Source organism: Herpailurus yagouaroundi, unplaced genomic scaffold (assembly GCF_014898765.1).
Source record: "Herpailurus yagouaroundi ecotype Mexico unplaced genomic scaffold, PumYag 250, whole genome shotgun sequence".
Taxonomy (NCBI): domain Eukaryota; kingdom Metazoa; phylum Chordata; class Mammalia; order Carnivora; family Felidae; genus Herpailurus; species Herpailurus yagouaroundi.
In genome coordinates this window covers 3,834,490-3,852,758 of record NW_024412467.1, presented here as the reverse complement: position 1 = coordinate 3,852,758, position 18,269 = coordinate 3,834,490, and the positions used below count along the sequence as shown (strand labels likewise).

Sequence of the window (18,269 nt, the reverse complement as noted above, 5' to 3'; positions counted from 1 at the left end):
TTTTAAAGCAAGAATTCTAGTAGAAAGGGTATCTAACTACCGTCATTCTTTTATGTGGCTTCTTCCCTATTCATGTAATTCTAATTTATCAATCCTGCTGAGAAGCTTAAAGAGCAAAGTTTAGTTTCTTCCTGAATATAATTTTCATTTTTATTGTTTAATCCAATATGAATTTTTATTAGACTTGCTGAATTTTAACACTAGTTTCTTTGCAATATCCTAATGAATTTTTGTCACTGTGGGGCACTTTATATTGCTATCAGATTAGTAGGGGAGCACATGTTAGTTATTAGACTTCCTATAAATAATGTATATTCACTTACGTGGTACCAGTCCATACTGAAAATTGTTTCTTAAGGAACATAGAATTTACCAAGTTAAAGAGTAAGAGAAATCAAGTTGACAAAGAGAGAAGGTGCTGAATTTTCGAGGCTAGGTTAAGAATGTCTGCTAAATGTTAATATTCACTCCTGGTGACTATTTCTATTACACTTTGATATATAAATACTGAACTTTATATTCAAAAGCTAGTCCGTTGGAGAGGATTTTATGAAAGCTGTAGTAGAAAGACACTTGGCCAAGCTGCCCAACAACTTAATTCTCTGGGTTTTATTTTATATAAATCAACTAAATGTGGCAAAAATGACAAAGCCCAATGCTGGTCAGAGTTAGAGATTTCTCACTGAGCATCAACAAGGTATAAATTATAACTTTATGATGGGAAATAAGTCAAAATAAAGGTGATATCATAAAAAAATTATAAAGTCCTTAAATACAGCAATTCTACCTCTACTAACAAGCATTTCTTTGCTTAACCCAAGGAAATAATTAAAAACATGATGAAGCATTAGATGCAAAGACGAATGTCAATTACGGCAAAAGAATTAAATGACAAAAGAATCAAAATTCTTCCATTGTGACTTTTGTTGAGATCAAGGCACTCCACCACCAGGAGGGCCACCTGGATACACATGGTCTGAGGCAGGAGCAGGCAGGGTTGGAGTGTATGGAAGGACATTTGGGCCCTGTCGCATAGCTCTTTGCTCAACTGGAGTTTTTTATTTTGTCTTTGTTGTTGTTGGAAAACATAGGTTAAGTCACTTGTTATTTGGAAAACTATAGGAAAAGGTCACCACAGTAACTGGTACAAATGGAAATTTATTTGTATAATTTCTTTTGCAGGATCTTGAGTATTTTCAAGATTATGAATAGTAACTTATTTGTGCGTGTTCAAAATGTGTGAAGAAATCATTTTACCAAATCATTCTACTACAAATGTCAAGTATAAAGATGCATAAAATCGGAAAGCTTATGTAATGTTCTCTTGAATAACTAGCAAATAATTTTCCTCCTGGAGAAAAGTTAGGAATGAACCTAAAAGATTGCACAGAAATCGGATACATATGCTTTTTTCTCAAGCCATTGAAAGCTGAATGGTTGTAAACTCAGGGTCATCTGTCTGATAGTAAGCTACGTACATTTTTTGCCTGGAGTTGTGCAATGAGGAAAGCCCTCCACCGACATCTGTTTTGAAGAATCTGTAGCTATTCATTTATTTCATTATCCTTTTAGCAAAACCAGAGCATTTCAGAGCTATTCAAGTCACGGCTTTCAATACATTACCAAGCCATGATTTAAGCTCTGCTACAAGCCCATACATTTGAGGGGGGAGAAAAAAACCAATGGGGAAATCATTGGCTCGGGTCCTCCAGTTGAGATCATGGTTAGAGGTGTGACAGTTGCCAGAAACCTCGGAAAAACATCACATATTCTCACATCACTCCACCCTTCACCACAAGAAAAAATAAGGCAATATGAGGCTAACGTCTTTCCACCTTTCCCAAAAGTCAGGGCGTTAACGGCCACTCTGTGTGGACTAGATTGTTAAGTTTTGTGTCCGAATGCACAAAGAAATGGCATAGGTCACAGGTGAGATACAGCATCCTGCAATCCACTGTAAAAATCGATTTTTCACGTGGCATTCTCCTTGTACTAAGGTTGACCGTTATTAAACACAAAAATATCCTGACGTGTAACTGCCAAAATACTTACAACCATATCCTTGAGGAAACTGGAGTGCATGATTTCTCTCGAGGTCAAAACTTGAAGTAGAATTAAATATAAAGTCTCTTGCTCCAAGATAATTTAGTCTGTTGCCCTAATTTACTGTGCTGGTTTAACATTTGAATAGACTTTGGAAAATATTCTTCTTCTTCTTCTTATGACTGATTTGGAAGACAGAGGTAGAGAATCAGATTAAACATTACAACCATTGCTTTAAAATACACTCCCGTTCTGCTCTGATGATATCTAATTATTTTATTATTTCTAATAACATAAAAAGTACCCATAAACCACTTCCCAAACCAGTGGCCAAAATTGTTTGATTATTTATCTGTTTGTTTATATTTTTAGAAGCTAATACCTTAAAAGTAAAATACAGCTAACCAGTGACCTCTCACAATGCGTAACTCTCCCACTCTCTCTACAGGGGTAAATAAATATCATCCCAAATATATATTTGTCTTTTTCTTGCTTTCACCTTTGGAGCAGCTTTATTGAGATATAATTGATACAAAATAAACTGCCAATGTGTTTTTCCTGCTTTACTGAGATGTAATTGGCATAAAACATTGTATAAGTTTACGGTGTACAACATAATGATTTCACATATGTATATACCGTTATACACAATGTAACACAATAAGACTATTTCACATCCATCACTTCCCATAGTTATACTTTTTTCTTGTATTGAGAGCTTTTAGGATCTACTCTCTTAGCAACTTTCAAATAAACGGTGTACTGATGTCTGTGCACCAATGTGTTTGGTCTGTGATCCATTTTGATATACCTTTTCTGTGATGTGAAGTACAGACCAAGATTCATTATTAAATTGGGTATCCAGTTCTGGCACCATTTAGAAAAGCTTATTCTTTCTCCCCTGAATTAAATTTGAAATGTTGTCAAAAATCAACTCACCGTATACATTTGGATTCATTTCTGGAACTCTCCATCCTATTCTATTGGTTTATTTGTCTATCCCAGTGACAAAACTACGCCTTCGTGATTGGTCTAGTTTTGTAGTCACACTTGAAATCAGAAAGTCGTTTTGATTCCATTAACATCTTTGCATTTCCACCTGAAACATATAATCAGCCTGCCCTAACCTATAGAGATCTATTCAGAAGAATTTACAACTCAACACTCTTGAATTCTCCTGCCCACGAACACAGTGCTTCATTTATTTACCTCTTTTTGTAAGAGTTTTACACTTTCTTTTTAAGAAAAATGCTATTGAAGTGTGGTCGACGTACAATATTATAGTAGTTTCAGGTGCATAACGTACTGACTCAACAATTCCTATGTGTTGCCCAGTTGTTCACCATGATAAGTGTACTTGCCATCTGTTACCATACAGTGTTATTACAATATTACTAACTTTATTCCTTATGCTGTACTTTTCATCGCCATAGCGCATTGAATTTATAACTGGAAGCTCGTGCATCTTAATTCCCTTCACCTGTTGCGCCATCACCTTGCTCCACACCTCCCCTTTGGCAACCCCTAGTTTGCTCTCTGTATTTATGAGTCTGTTTCTGTGTTTATTTTCTGTTGTCTTGTTTTGATTTTTAGATTTCACCTATCAGTGAAATCATACGGCATTGGTCTTTCTCTATCTGGTTTATTTTACTTAATAACCTCTAGATCCATCTATGTTGCCACAAATGGCAAGATTTCATTCTATTTTATAGGCAAGTAATATTCCATCGTGTATGTGTACAGCTACATCTACATCTATATCTATCTATCTGTATATCTCACATTTTCCTTATCCATTTGTCTACCAATGGACACTTAGATTGCTTCCACGTCATGGCTATTGTAAATAATGCTGCAATGTGTGCGTCTATGTTTTCAAATTAGTGTTTTTGTTTCTTTTGCGTAAATACTCAGTAGTGGAATTACTGGGTCACTTTTAATTTTTTGAGGGTTAGCTTTTAAACTTTCTTAACAATGTTTTGTAACTTTCACACTTTGTTTCCAGACTTCTTCCAAAGTATTTAATATTTTTGTTGTTATTTTAAATGGTATTTTTTATTCAACTTCCAATTTATTGTTATTACTATTCTTGGTCTTAGGGAGAAAGCATTTAGTATTTCTCTGTTATAGATGATGTTAGCTGCAGGGTTTTCATAGATACCTTTTATCAGGTTGGAAACGCTCCCTTATATTTCTAGTTTTCTGAGAGTTTTTATCCAGTGTGGATATTAAATTCTGTAACATGGGTTGTTGTTTTGTTTTTGTTTTTTTCTTGCATCTATTGCAAAGACCAGATGGATTTTTTGAGTCTGTTAATACAGTGAGTTATATTGACTTATTGTCCACATGTTAGATCAACCCCATATTTCTGAGATAAACCCCACTTGATGTTACTGTATTATCCTCTCTCTTTGTATCTAATTCCATTTGCAAAAATTTTGTTAAGAATGGATACTATAGTTTTCTCATGACATCTCTCATTTTGCTAATATTATTTCTTCTTTAAATACTTGGTAAAACACAATGTTGGATCGATTTGGGCTTGGAATTTTCTGTGGGAAGGTTTAGCCACATATGCAATTTATCTAATAGATCCAGGGCTATTCAGATTATCTGATTCATCTTGAATGTGCTTTGGTTGTTTGTGTCTTTCAAGATATGTGTCCATTTCCTCCAAACGGTCATGTTTATTTCCATTAAATTATTCAGAATATTCCCTTATTTTAATATTTGTAGAATCTATAGCGATATCAGTTTTCTCATTCCTGATATTGGTAATTTTTATCTTTTTTCCCTGATAAATCTGGCTAGAAATTTACCATTTTTATTTATCTTCTACAATAGCTTTTGTTTTCTCTTTTTTTTTTCTATTTCTCTTTTATTGGTTTTATTGATTTTTTTGCTATCACTTCTGTTTAGGTTCAATTTGCTTCTATTTTTCTATTTGTGGAAGCTGGAAACTTAGGTAATTGTCTTGACACCTTTTTTTTCTAACATAGGCATTTTGTGCTATAAAATTTCCCTTTAATATTGCCTTAGTGGTATTCAACATGTCTTGATATGTTGTGTTTTCATTTTCATTCAGTTCAAAGTACTTTTAGCTTTTCATATCTTCTTCGGCCCATGACTTATTTAGAGCCATATTCTTCAGTTTCCAGTTATTTAGGGAATGTTTCAGTATCTTTTTGTTATTTATTTCTGATACAATTCCATTGTCTTTGGAGAAAATACTTTGTATGACTTGAATCATGTTAGATATTTTGAGATTTGTTTTGTGACCCAGAATATTACCTTTAAGATAAATATTCAGTGTTCATTTGAAAATAATGTGTGCTTTTTGTAGTTAGGTAGAATATTCTATAATAATCTATAATCTATGAAATTTCTGATCATATTTTCAGATGTGTCTATTTCTTCTTGCATTTCCATCAGCTTTTGCTTTATATATTTTGAAGGTTTATTATTAGTTTTATAAGCACTTAGAATTTTTATGTCTTCCTTTTTTAAAAAATTTAAAAAATTTTTTTCAATGTTTATTTATTTTTGAGACAGAGAGAGACAGAGCATGAGCAGGGGAGGGGCAGAGAGAGAAGGAGACAGAGAGTCAGAAGCAGGCTCCAGGCTCTGAGCTGTCAGTACAGAGCCCGACGTGGGTTTCAAACTCACAGACCACGAGATCATGACCTGAGCCCATTTGTCTTTAATTTAAACTGTGCTTCTTATACGCACCATGTGTTGGGGTCACTAAATTATCTAATCTGACAATATCTTCCTTCTAACTGGGATAATCATACCATTTGCTTTTTATTTAATTTGAATACAATGGTTTTTAATTAAACCTTTTATTTTGAGGTATTGTAGAGTTACATTCACTTATAAGAAATAATACAGGGAAATACTCATGCCCTTTACTAAATTTCCTCCAGCAGAATCACCTTGCAAAATTATGACTTACTATCACAACCAAGATATGATACCAGTATACTTAATATACAAAACATTTCCATCAGCACAAAGAAGTTCCTTCATACCTTTTACAGCCCCAACCACTTTCCTTCCACCTCTTCCTTAACCACTGTCAACCACTTACCTATCTGTTCTTTTCTCTAATTCCATTATTTCAAGTTTGTTGTATAAATTCAACTGCATGTTATCTTTTGGGACTGGCTTTTTTTTTTGCAACCCAATTATTTGGAAATTCATCTATGCCATTGTCTCAATCAATAGTCCATTCATTATTACTGTTTCATGACATTCCATAGCAGAGTTGTAGTACAGTTTGTGTAACTATTCACTCATCGAGGACATCTGGTTTATTTCCAGTTACTAATAAAGAGTGGCTTCCAGACAGCAATGTATGAGTGATCCAGTTTCTATGCACCTCTGTTAGCAGTTGATGTTGTGACTATGTTTTATTTTAGCTAGTGTGATATTTGTGTAGGTAGAGCTCACTGTGGTTTTAATTTGCGTTTCCCGAATAAGTAATGATGTTGAACATTTTATCGTGTGTTTATTTGTCACCTGTATGTCTTTTTTTTTAGTTATGTCTTTTCAAATCTTTTCAATTTGATTTGATTTGATGGTGAAATCACTATTAGTTTCTTTTGCCAAGAGTCTATTTGGATTGTCTTATTTTACAATTGAGTTTTAGGAGATCTTTATATATTGTAGCTAGCGGTGTCAACATACACATAATTTGAAAATATTTCTTCTCACTCTGTTCCCTTCATTTTGATCTTCTTCATGGTCTTCTTTGCAGAGAAAAAAAATTTTCAATTGTGATGAGTTCCAGTTGATCTTTTTTTTTTTCTCTTTTATGGATCGTGCTTTTTATGTCATGTCTAAGAATTCCTTGCCTAACCCAAGATCCTGAAGATTACCTCCTGTATTTTTTTGAAAAGTTTTGTAGTTTTACATATTACATTTACTTCTATATCCATTTTGAGCTAATCTTTGTAAGGTGTCGTTTTTTGCCTGTGAATGTACAACTGCTCTAGCACCATTTATTAAAAAGACAATATATCCTCCAATGAATTACTTTTGTCTCTGTCAAAAATCAGTTGGACATATTTGTGTGAATTTCGTGGGTTTTCTATTCAGTTCTATTTATCTATGTAGAGATCCTTCTGCCAATATTATGCTATCTTTACAAGTATGTGTACATAACAAGTCATAAAATTGAATAGACTGGTTCCTCCCACTGGTTCTTCTGTTTCAAAATTATTTTAACCATTTTAATTCCTTCGCCTTTTCATATAAATTTTAGAATAACATTGTTTATATGTATAAAATATCATGTTGATATTTGACAGAAATTATGTTAAATCTGTATATGGACTTGAGAGCGATTAACATCTTTACTATGTTCAGACCTTTAATCCATGAATGTAGTACATCGCTCTACATCTTCAAACTCTTTCAGAAATGTTTGTAATTTTTAGCATGCAGGTCCTGCACATATTTCATTAGATGTGCAACTAAATATGGCATTGTTGAGTGATTATATATGGTACTGTATTATTAATTTTGGTGTCCATGTGGTTATTCTTAGTGCTATAGAAATACAATTGATTTATGTATAGAAATACAGTAGACGATCTAGCTTAGTACATCTTCTATGAACACTTGAAAATAAACTGTATTCTGCAGTTGTTTGGAGAAATGTCTGTAAATTTTTTTTTAATTTTTTTTTCAACATTTATTTATTTTTGGGACAGAGAGAGACAGAGCATGAACGGGGGAGGGGCAGAGAGAGAGGGAGACACAGAATGGGAAACAGGCTCCAGGCTCTGAGCCATCAGCCCAGAGCCTGACGTGGGGCTCGAACTCACGGACCGCGAGATCGTGACCTGGCTGAAGTCGGACGCTCAACCGACTGCGCCACCCAGGCGCCCCGAGAAATGTCTGTAAATTTTGATTAAAGTTAGATGATGGCATTATTGATTTCTTCTATATCTTTGCAGAATTTCTGTCTGGATGCATAAGAGGGAGAAGTGCTGAAAAATCTGACTGTATTTATGAACTTGGCTATTATTTTATTTCTATCGGTCAGTTTTTGCTTTACATATTCTGCAACTGTGGCTGCATGCACATTAAACATTTCTATATGCTTTTTAGTGGTTTGTTTATTTATCATAGTATAATGTCTCACTTTGTCTCTAGTGAACTTCTGTGCTCTGAACTTTACCTTATATTAATATGAATACTCCTGCTTTCCTTTGACTAGTGTCTGCCTACATATCTTTTTCCATTCTTTTACTTTCAAACCACCTATGTCATTATATTTTAGGTGAGCCTTTTGCAAATAGCATATAGTTGGCTCATGCTTTTTATTCCATCCTGCCAATGTTGGTCTACTTATTGATGTATCTAGGTCATTTACATGTAATGTAATTATTGATATGTCAGGGCTTAAGTCTGCCATTTTATTTTTACTTTTCTTTTCTCTTTGTTTTCTCTATTTTTTTGTTTCTCTGTTTCTTTTTTCTGCCTTATTATCAGTTACTTGAACATTGTTTAGAGTTCTACTTTGATTTATTTATAGTGTTTTTCGATATATATGTCGACATACCTATTTTTAGCGGTGGGCTATGGGTGTTAAGTTACATATACGTAACCTATCCTAATCTACTTGTACAATGACTTTACCAGTTTGAGTGAAGGTAGTAACCTTGCTTTCCTTCATGTCCCTTTACGATTTTCTTAAATATTTTCACTACATATGGTTAGAATTATATCAGACAGTGCTATATGTGCTTAAGTTGTAAACCATAATTTTTGGATTACTTGAGAATGAGAACATATTGCATTTATACATAGTTTTACTCTTCTTGTTGCCGCTCTTCTTTCCTGTTGTTACAAAATTCCTTTTTAATCATTACTTTCTGTTTAGAAAACTTCATTTAGTCACTATTTTTAGGGTTCAGATGCTGTTGACGAATTCACTTATTTTTATTCACCTGAGAATATTTTACTTTCTGCCTTATTCTTAAAGAATATTTGCATCAGATAAAGGGATGTTGGTTGACAGATTTTTCTTTTAGCATTCAAAACCATTGTGTCACTTTCTTCTGGACTCTATTGTTTTCTGATGAATAATCTTCCTGAATTCTAATTTTTTTCCCTCATCGGTAAAGCTTTCCACTTTCAATATTTTTTTTTGTCTTTAGTTTTCAGATGTTTGATTATGATGTGCTTTGATGTGCAATTCTTTAGATTTTCTTTTGGGATTCCTTAAGCTTCTTGAATTTCTAAGTTTATGTATTTTGCTACATTTGAGACATTTTCAACCATTATTACCTGTAGTATTTTTTAATCCCCACCTCCCTACCCCAGACACCACCCATCTTTCTCCTGTCCTTTTGGGACTCTGATGACACAAATGTTACATTTTTTTGTTGTTGTAATATTCTCACAAGTCCTTGAGGCTCTGTTTTTTGTTTATTAGGTTTTTGGTCACAAAAAATTCTCACCGTTGTTTAGATGGATAATCTCTATTGTTGTATTTTTCAGTTTACAGATTCCTTCTTCTCTCCTCTCTATTCTGCTAGTGATCTACTGAGTTTTTCATTTTGATTTTCACATTTTTCTGTTCTAAAATTTCCATTTGGTTCTTCTTTATATCCCAATTTCTGTGCCAAGATTTTATTTCCATTTGTTTTAGGAGTTGAAGTACATTAGAGTGGCTGCTTCAAAATATCAGATAATTCCAACAATCTCTTATTTCAATGCTGACATCTATTGTTTCTTTTCAATCCACTCGAGATCTTGCAGGTTCTTAGTATGACAAGTGATTTTCAATCAAAACCTAGATATTTACGTGTAATTTAATGATGCTCTGAATGTGATTTAAACCTGCTATTGTAGCTGGTTTCCTCTAACACTGGTCCAGCAGGGGATCGGAGGTTATCACCTTGTTTCTGCCATTTGAGGATAGGATTCCAGGTTCTCAACTCAGCCTCTATTGACATCTGAGGAATGGAAGTTCCTCCTTATCATTGAGTGAGAATGGGAGTCACAGCTTCCCGCTAGACTCCCTTGATGCTACTTTAGCTGGGAGGAATAGCAGTGCCTGGTTATTACTCCCACTCTCACATGGTCTCTACTGATACCACATAAGAATTAGCCTTGTTACTGCTGGGTGTTGGGCAAATCCTGACACTCTCTTAGGCCTCCCCTGACAGAAAGCCAGCAGGAAAGATGAAATACTTCATACTTACAGGTAGCGGTAAGAGTTCAAGCTTCCATGTGTTCTCTACTGTCATCTGAAGGAGGGGGCAAGTCCCAGCTCCTCACTGGCACTTCTCTAACACTACTCTGGCAGCAGTGTTGGAGTGCTGCCCCATCACAGCCAACGCGGATGGAAGTCTAGATGCCCCACTCAACTTCGCTGGTGTGGGTAGGGAAGGGGCCATATTTTTCCGTCGTGTTTGATTGGAATAGAGCAGTTATCATCTCAAAGTTTTCTGTCTTAATCAGCTGCCCATTTTCTGGTGCTTTGATGAGAGACTGTGAGCTTCTGAGGGGTTTACATTTCTGCATGCAATGACATTTCAAGATTGCCAGCTCCTTCGGTTCCATGTCTGGCACATAGAAGGCCAAAATAAAATAAATAAATTTAAAAAATATATAAAAACAGGAAACTCAGATGATGTCAGTCTTCATATCTTGAGGACCCCATCTGGTTTTCTTCCCACTTTCTAGAGTCCTCTTATATTTGTTCTAAATACAACGTCCAGAGTTTTTAGTTGTACTTAGTGAGAGGACCAAGAATAAGTACCCTAATCCATTTTCCAGGGAGCAAAAGTCCTAGGTCCACTTATTTTTAAGGTTATTATTCATATATTTGGGTTAAAATCTACCATCTACATTTTTTTTCATTTCCCATGTGTCCTTTGTTCTTTTTTCTCTTGTCTGCCTCCTTTTGAATTAACTGTGTATATTTTATGATTCTCATTAAGTTGCTTTTTAAAAATCTTATTAATTATAATTTTTCTTATGTCATTTTAGGGCATACCTTACAGTAACCTAACCTATTGTCTAACTTTAAGTGATAATATAATATTTTAAAAATACTTTAAGAACTTTACAATAATATACTTCCATTTCTCCATTTCTAATCTTTGGGCTATTGTTTTCACATAATTTAATACTCTGTATGTCATAAATCTGACAGTAGAGTTCATTATTTTTCCTTTAAACAGCCATTTACCTTTTAATGAATTTTATATGTCACATGCTCAAAAAGCATGTGAAATTCGGTCATAATATTTGCTTTAGTGTCCTGGTCTATTAATCAGTGTCATTTCTGGGTCAATTTCAGTTGGTTGGGGATTTTTGTTTTTTGGTTTTGTGTGTGTGTGTTTTCCTACATCTTTACGTGTCTTTAATTAGATATCAGACATTTTGGATTTTACATTATTGAGTGCAGTATAGATTCACATTTTACAAATATTATTGAGTTTGTTTAGAGACATGCTTAAGTTATTTGTAAATAGTTTGATCTTTTTGGGTTTTTTTTTTTTAATTTTTTTTTCAACGTTTTTTATTTATTTTTGGGACAGAGAGAGACAGAGCATGAACGGGGGAGGGGCAGAGAGAGAGGGAGACACAGAATCGGAAACAGGCTCCAGGCTCCGAGCCATCAGCCCAGAGCCCGATGCGCGGCTCGAACCCACGGACCGCGAGATCGTGACCTGGCTGAAGTCGGACGCTTAACCGACTGCGCCACCCAGGCGCCCCTTGGGTTTTGTTTTTAAGTGTTGCTAACTGTTCACAGAGCTCCATTTCCTAACGTTTATTTTTCTCGATTAGTGAGGCAAGAGGCTTCGGGGTGTTAGAACTAATGTCCCCTGAGTTACAAGATTTTCCATTCTGGCAGGTTTGGCACTTTTTCCTCTAATTCTTTCAGGTAAGTCTTTTTCTGAGCTTGGGTAGTTTTCTCACATGCATGTTATGATCAGTTCTTGACGGAATACTCAAAGGAGATCCCTGGGATTCTCTCTCTGGGCATCTCTCTTCTCTACTGTGTTCTGCTCTATGACATTGAGACTTCTTGGCTTCAGTATACTCCCACATCCACCTGTTCAACTCAGGGAAATGCCTAGGCTCTGAGTTTTTCCTTTGTACACCACGACTTAGAAACTGAGAGGGCCTTAAGGACAATTGTAGTGCTCACTTTGTTTTCTGTTTCTGATACTCAACATTTTAATCTCATTATAACACTGTGATGTCTTATTTGTATTTGTTATTGTTGCTGTTATTTTTGGACAGAAGGTGAATCTATTGTTTGTTTCTCCATCTTGACTTAAAATTTCTTGCTTTCCTTTTATGTTTTCTCTTTTAAATAATGTCCTCACATATGCCTAAAGAGTATATATAACCATGTTAGAAGTTTTTTTTAATTTATTTTGAGAAAGAGAGCAAGTGTGAGCAGGGGAGGGACAGAAAGAGAAGAGAAGAAGGAAGGAAGAAGAGAAGGAAGGAAGAGAGAGAATCTCAAGCAGGGGTTCAACATCATGAACTGTGAGATGATGAATTTAGCCCAAATCAAGAGTCAGTCGCTTAAAGGACTGAGCTACCCAGGCATCCCTAGAAGTTGATTTTTTAACTTTATAAGAAGTATCCTATTGTAAATATTTTCACACTCTTATTTTTCACTTAATTTCATATTGCTAAAATTAATTTATGTCATTGAATTTTATGTGTTTTGACTATGGCATAATACTCCATTGTTTTAATATTTTTAGCTGATTCATATACATTTCTTTTGATTGACATTTGGTGTTTGTGGGGGATAATCTTAGGGATTATCCAGGCTTACACCAATGGGTTAACAAGGCATAAAGAATTACAAAGGCATAAAATGCTCACACCTGAGTTTGGGTAAACCAGATTGGCACCCCAAGAATAGGGTGGTGCAAAGGCACCCTGAGAATAGGTAGGCACAAAGGTGCCAGGAATAGGGAGGTGCAAAGGCACCCCAAAATAGAGAGGGGGTGCAGAGTCCCCAGAATTGAGAGGGAGGGGCAAACGCCTAAAATAGGAATGGTGCAAAGGCCCCCAATACACAGGTATATGAAATAAACAATATTAGAAATTCAGGGAGGAAGACTCCCAATTTAGTACTATGGCAGAAAAGCTGCTTTCACAGGAGGATAGGGACAAGTTAGGTAAATTGGTGAATTGGACTATGGACCGCTGCGCTGCAGGCAAAGCAGCCCAGAGTGGAGATGGTTAACAAAAGAAAAGGTGCCTTGTTAATTTCCCCATCTGTCCCATCCCCTAAACTAGCTAAGGTAAAACAGAGGTGCTGCCTCATTTCCACTGTAAACAACCTTCCTCCCGACTGCCGGCACCTGGATTTTGTTTTGTATTAACCCAAACCCCAAACACTGTATATCTTCAAGACCCCCTTTCCCTTACATCCACAAGTTAATGTTCACAGATTCATTGTCCCTTTGTGCACATCCATTGGCATGTTTGTAAGCCTTGTGATCCTAATAAAAACAGGGCAAGGACCCTTATTCAGGGGTCTTGCCTTTTCCCAGACATTAGCCATCTCTCTTTCAATCCTGCGTCCCTTTTTTTTTTTGCTAGACAAGAGAGAACTCTAGACCCAGAGTCTATGACAGGTATTTATTTCTATTTTGAGAATTACTTTTCTGAAAAGTTTATATTTCCTGCTATGCATATGCAAGATGTTCTTTTATACATATGCCTAAAAATTAAAGTTCCCATAGAGTACATGCGTCTTTAGATGTGGGAGATAATGTCAGTTACATTCCAAAGTGAGTGCAAAGCTTTACACTTCCAATAGCAAGTGTAAGAGAGCTCATGGACACACATCTCCAGCATTTTGTGTTGTCACACTTTTTAATTTTTAGCAAATGAAATGGCATTACATTTTGGTTTTGATTTACATTTCACTGACTTATAGAAGGGTCAACCTACTACACATATTTTCTATTCTTTATTTCTCAAATTATTTTTGTTTTTAAATGTCTAAGTATATTTTATTATTTTATTTATACAAGTGTTTCATAACTCTTGTTAGATTCTTAGATATTTGTTATCCTTGGATGCTACTGTAAGTATATCTTTTTATTTTCATCATGTTTCATTCGTGTGTTCCTAGTGTCTATACTCTGTTTTTTCTATTAAATATATTTTCTTCAATTTTTATATAAATTTTACACCCATCTGCATTGTACATGAAGTTTTCAACTTTCTTTTATGCATTTCCCTTACTTGACTCTTGGTTTTCCAATAATTGCAATTATTTGAACATAACTTTTAGTACCTCAGAAGATCTTTTGCAAACATAGTTCTTGGCCTCTAAATGCTCAGCTATTTGCTAGAAAGTGAAAAAAATAACTTCTGTGGTAATACTGCCTTTAATGGCTGTCAATTCTTCAAAATATCTGTTTCATCATACTAAATATAACTTAGTGGTATACATGCATCTTGGATACAAGGAAGAGTGCTTTCTTATGCATGTTGTAAACCTCCCATATCTGATAACTCAGTTTTTCTCTGAGCAGACATATATTGGTGTTGAATACTGTTAGTTTGGCCTAGGAAGCCCACCATAATGAAGATTTCTGTAACCAGAAAAATAATGAAGTCATTGAGTAGTGACTAAGTCACCAATAGCTATTGGGTCAAGGAAGTAGATGTGGGGCATGCACAGAGACACGTCTTTCATCATGCATTTATTTTTAATTCATATACTCATTCTATTCCACGAAGATTGATTGAGTTCCTCTTGTTTGCCCAGAAGTGTGACAGAGTGTGAAGTATATGAAAGACGCCCAAGTCTTGCTCTCCTACCAGTGCCACTAAATTTATGTCTGGGCTTCATAGCAGATTCAACAGAGATTACTTTGCGTTTTTATAATCAGTGAGAGACATATTTAACATAGAAATTCAAAAATTTTTATTTTTTTTAAATTTTTTTTTCAACATTTATTTATTTTTGGGACAGAGACAGAGCATGAACGAGGGAGGGGCAGAGAGAGAGGGAGACACAGAATCGGAAACAGGCTCCAGGCTCTGAGCCATCAGCCCAGAGCCTGACGCGGGGCTCCAACTCATGGACCGCGAGATCGTGACCTGGCTGAAGTCGGACGCTTAACCGACTGCGCCACCCAGGCGCCCCAAAAATTTTTAAAGAATAATACATATTATGAGTGCGGCAGTAATACAGATTTTTAAAACTGAAGGGGATTTGAAACTATCTCACCCAACTCCTTTATTTTATTGGTTGTATGACTTGATAAAATTCAGATGGTCCAACAAAAATAGTCTTGACAGTTAGGCTGCCTCGGTACAATCTGAGACTTTATCCTTCATTTTCAGTAGTTCCTTAGACAATGGATTTAATTGTCAGTTACATCTCTAAGCCTCAATGTCCTTTTCTACAAAATAGGGATATAATTTTAGTAGGACTGAGTAAGTGGAATGCATCACAGGACCTAAGACATAGTAAGCAAGCATCACAAACAATAAACAATAACATGAAGATTTGAACCCACTGACTCATCCTCAAGGGAAGAAACTGATGCTAAATCCCTGGTATGTATGAGGCAATAATCAGAATCTACATAGTGTAAGGTGTGCCAAATTTTATTATTGTTCCCCATTACTTGCTCTCCCTTCTTGTGAGAGAATTATACCTTCCTGAGACCTGGAAGTCGGATGCGGCCATATTACTTGCTTTGGCTTAGGAACCGGACATATACCATTTTCTACCAGAAGCCTTAAGAGTAATTGTCTAAGTTACTCCTTTTCTTTTTCTTTCCCCATAAGGCCAGCATAACCTGGTAGAGGTAGAGCTTATGGCTCCAGAACAAAGAATTTATGGAGCAGAATCTCAACTAACCCATGACGGATGGATATGTATTGTGGTCAAGGAATGAACTACTGCTGTTATAAACTATTGAATTTTCAGGGTCTCCAGTACCACAGAAATAACCTTTGTTACTACAGAATAATCTAGAAACCTGATCAATGCAGTGAACTACATATGTTCTCTGTGCATTGTCTTGTTACTTATTTCCATGGCAGCAATATGTACAAAACCTGCCAAATCTATAGTTGAATGTTGTGCATTTATTTGGCAATTTTATTTGTAAAGTGCTAATCTTCTTTCTGGATGCAAGGGAAAATATGAATGAGTAAATTTTTTTTTCAGTTTTCACCCCAGATGTTTGGCAACAAACAGACAGAATAGAATTTAATGGTTTTGAAATGAAATTAGGCCAGAATGTTAGTTTCATCGGAAAAAAAAAATTGCTTTTTAAAATGGGAGGAATAAGAATTGTATTTCTGATGGTAGCCTCTTCTGCATTTATTCAGAAGCTTCTTATTTGTCATCTGGTCTGAGGAAGGGTTCATTCAGCTCAGCTCAAGCAAAGTTGCTGGAAGCCGAGCTATCCCAGCCTGAGTGGCAGGGCCCGGGCTGTGGACGGATTGGTGACTGCAGGGCGGCCCGCCAACAGTGAAGCTTCTTGTCCTCCCGCTTTTAGGTAATTTGGCCTTAAAACTACCTGGCATATTGTCTGTTTGGGGAATTGCCCTCGGCAGGCCCCCTGGGAAAAGAACCATTAGGGAAGAAAATAAGGTTCTGCAAGAAATTGCGTGGCCTTACGTTTAGCCTTCGCCATTCCCTATGGAGACTCCTCTTCTTACAGGAAGGATAGCTTCATACGTTTTCCAGCAAAGAGGGCCTGTAAAAGAGAGACATATGGATTTGAAAGCCCCACTCCGGCAACTCAGGAGTGTATCTCTGGGCACAGGTGACTTCAACCCCTAGGCCCACCTGGCCCCCCGGAGGCATTCCTGATGATGACTGAACCTAGTTGGTTAAGCTACAGAATGGTTCATTGGTTCCTAGGTGCATTGTCTCTCTGAGAATGTATGAGGCATGGGTTTCTAAGGCTTTTTCGGCCCCTTTCTGGCACCTCGGACCGAAGCAGACACATTGTTGTTCTGGTCTCATGTGGTTAGGAGGTCATGTCCCTGTAACTGTTCCACTTGAGGTGTTGAGAAATGGAGGGCCTTTCACGAGAACAGCAAAGCAAATGCTTTGTAGATTATAGATAAACGCAGATGCATAATGGAATAATGTAAGAAATTAATCTATAATCAAGGGTATGCAGGAAAGTTAGGGGAAAATCACCATGTTATTTCTTAAAGGTCATTTATACATAGGAACATTTTCAAAATTAGGTAATGTTAGAAAAACATAGTTGACGTATGCTCCGAGGAAATCACTAGCATATATAATGCCACATTTACTGCAATAAATCGGCCAGTTCAACACATTGCTGTTGTCTGTGTCCATTTTTATTTTAGCTTTTTAATTTAATTTTTAGTTTTTTATTTTTTTCGTTTTGTTTTATTTTCACTTTTACGCTGACGCCATTCATCCTTCGGGAACCCCTGGACCCGCTGGAGCTGGACTCCGGCACAAAGTCAAGTAGATGGATTAAAAAAAAAAACACTAGTCACATAATAACAGCCAATCAAAATACAGGTTTTGAGGCTTTTAGATCACTGTGTATTATTAAATTCAAAAGAGCATGATGAGTAGATTATCGTGAAAATTCCTTAAAACTAAGAATATTATAAAATCACTTAATAGAAAATAGTGATCATCAGAACCAAATAAATTCCTTCTTATTGTCCAGCAGAAGTAAGCTTTTATAAAACAATATCGTTAGGCTGTCTGCTTTGTTTTATTTTATTTTATTTTATTTTTGATAATGCGTCCGAGGGGGGGATGCAACGGACTAGACAGGGAGAGAACCAATGGGGACTTGAAATGCCATGGTGGAATCATGTTCCTTAAATTTCTGTGTTGTGTTAGGTAGATAGCTATTAAATGCCTCTTATACCTATTTTCATCTCTTCTATATTTAACAACATTTTAAAGAGGAGAAATCCAATAAGTTGAAAAATGGAGAATATCTGTTTGATTTTTGACTTGTGAATTGTGAGTGACAGTGTTGCAGGAGTTGCTTCAGGGAATTGATGAGAGGCAGCCGGACTGGAGACAGGTGGGAAAAGGGCAGGAATTGATCAAATGAAGAAATGGTGTGTTAGCGACTTTTTCAAGAAAAGAGATATGGTAGTAAATGGAAGAGGATGCGCATTAGCAAAAAGTGGTCATTTGACCTCAGTTTGTAAAAAAGGAAGGATTGGCATGTTTACAGTGGAAAGGA

General features: G+C 35.9%; 1 long non-coding RNA gene across 1 annotated transcript; it reads right to left on the bottom strand.

Moving 5' to 3' along the window:
• Positions 1–246: 246 nt before the first annotated feature.
• On the bottom strand, positions 247–16,754 carry LOC121020478 (uncharacterized). The gene is made up of 3 exons (XR_005786150.1): positions 16,694–16,754; positions 2,983–3,142; positions 247–2,225 (listed from the first exon to the last, which is right to left on the bottom strand). It is a non-coding gene; the product is annotated as an uncharacterized LOC121020478 (long non-coding RNA).
• Between the last annotated feature and the right edge of the window lie 1,515 nt (positions 16,755–18,269).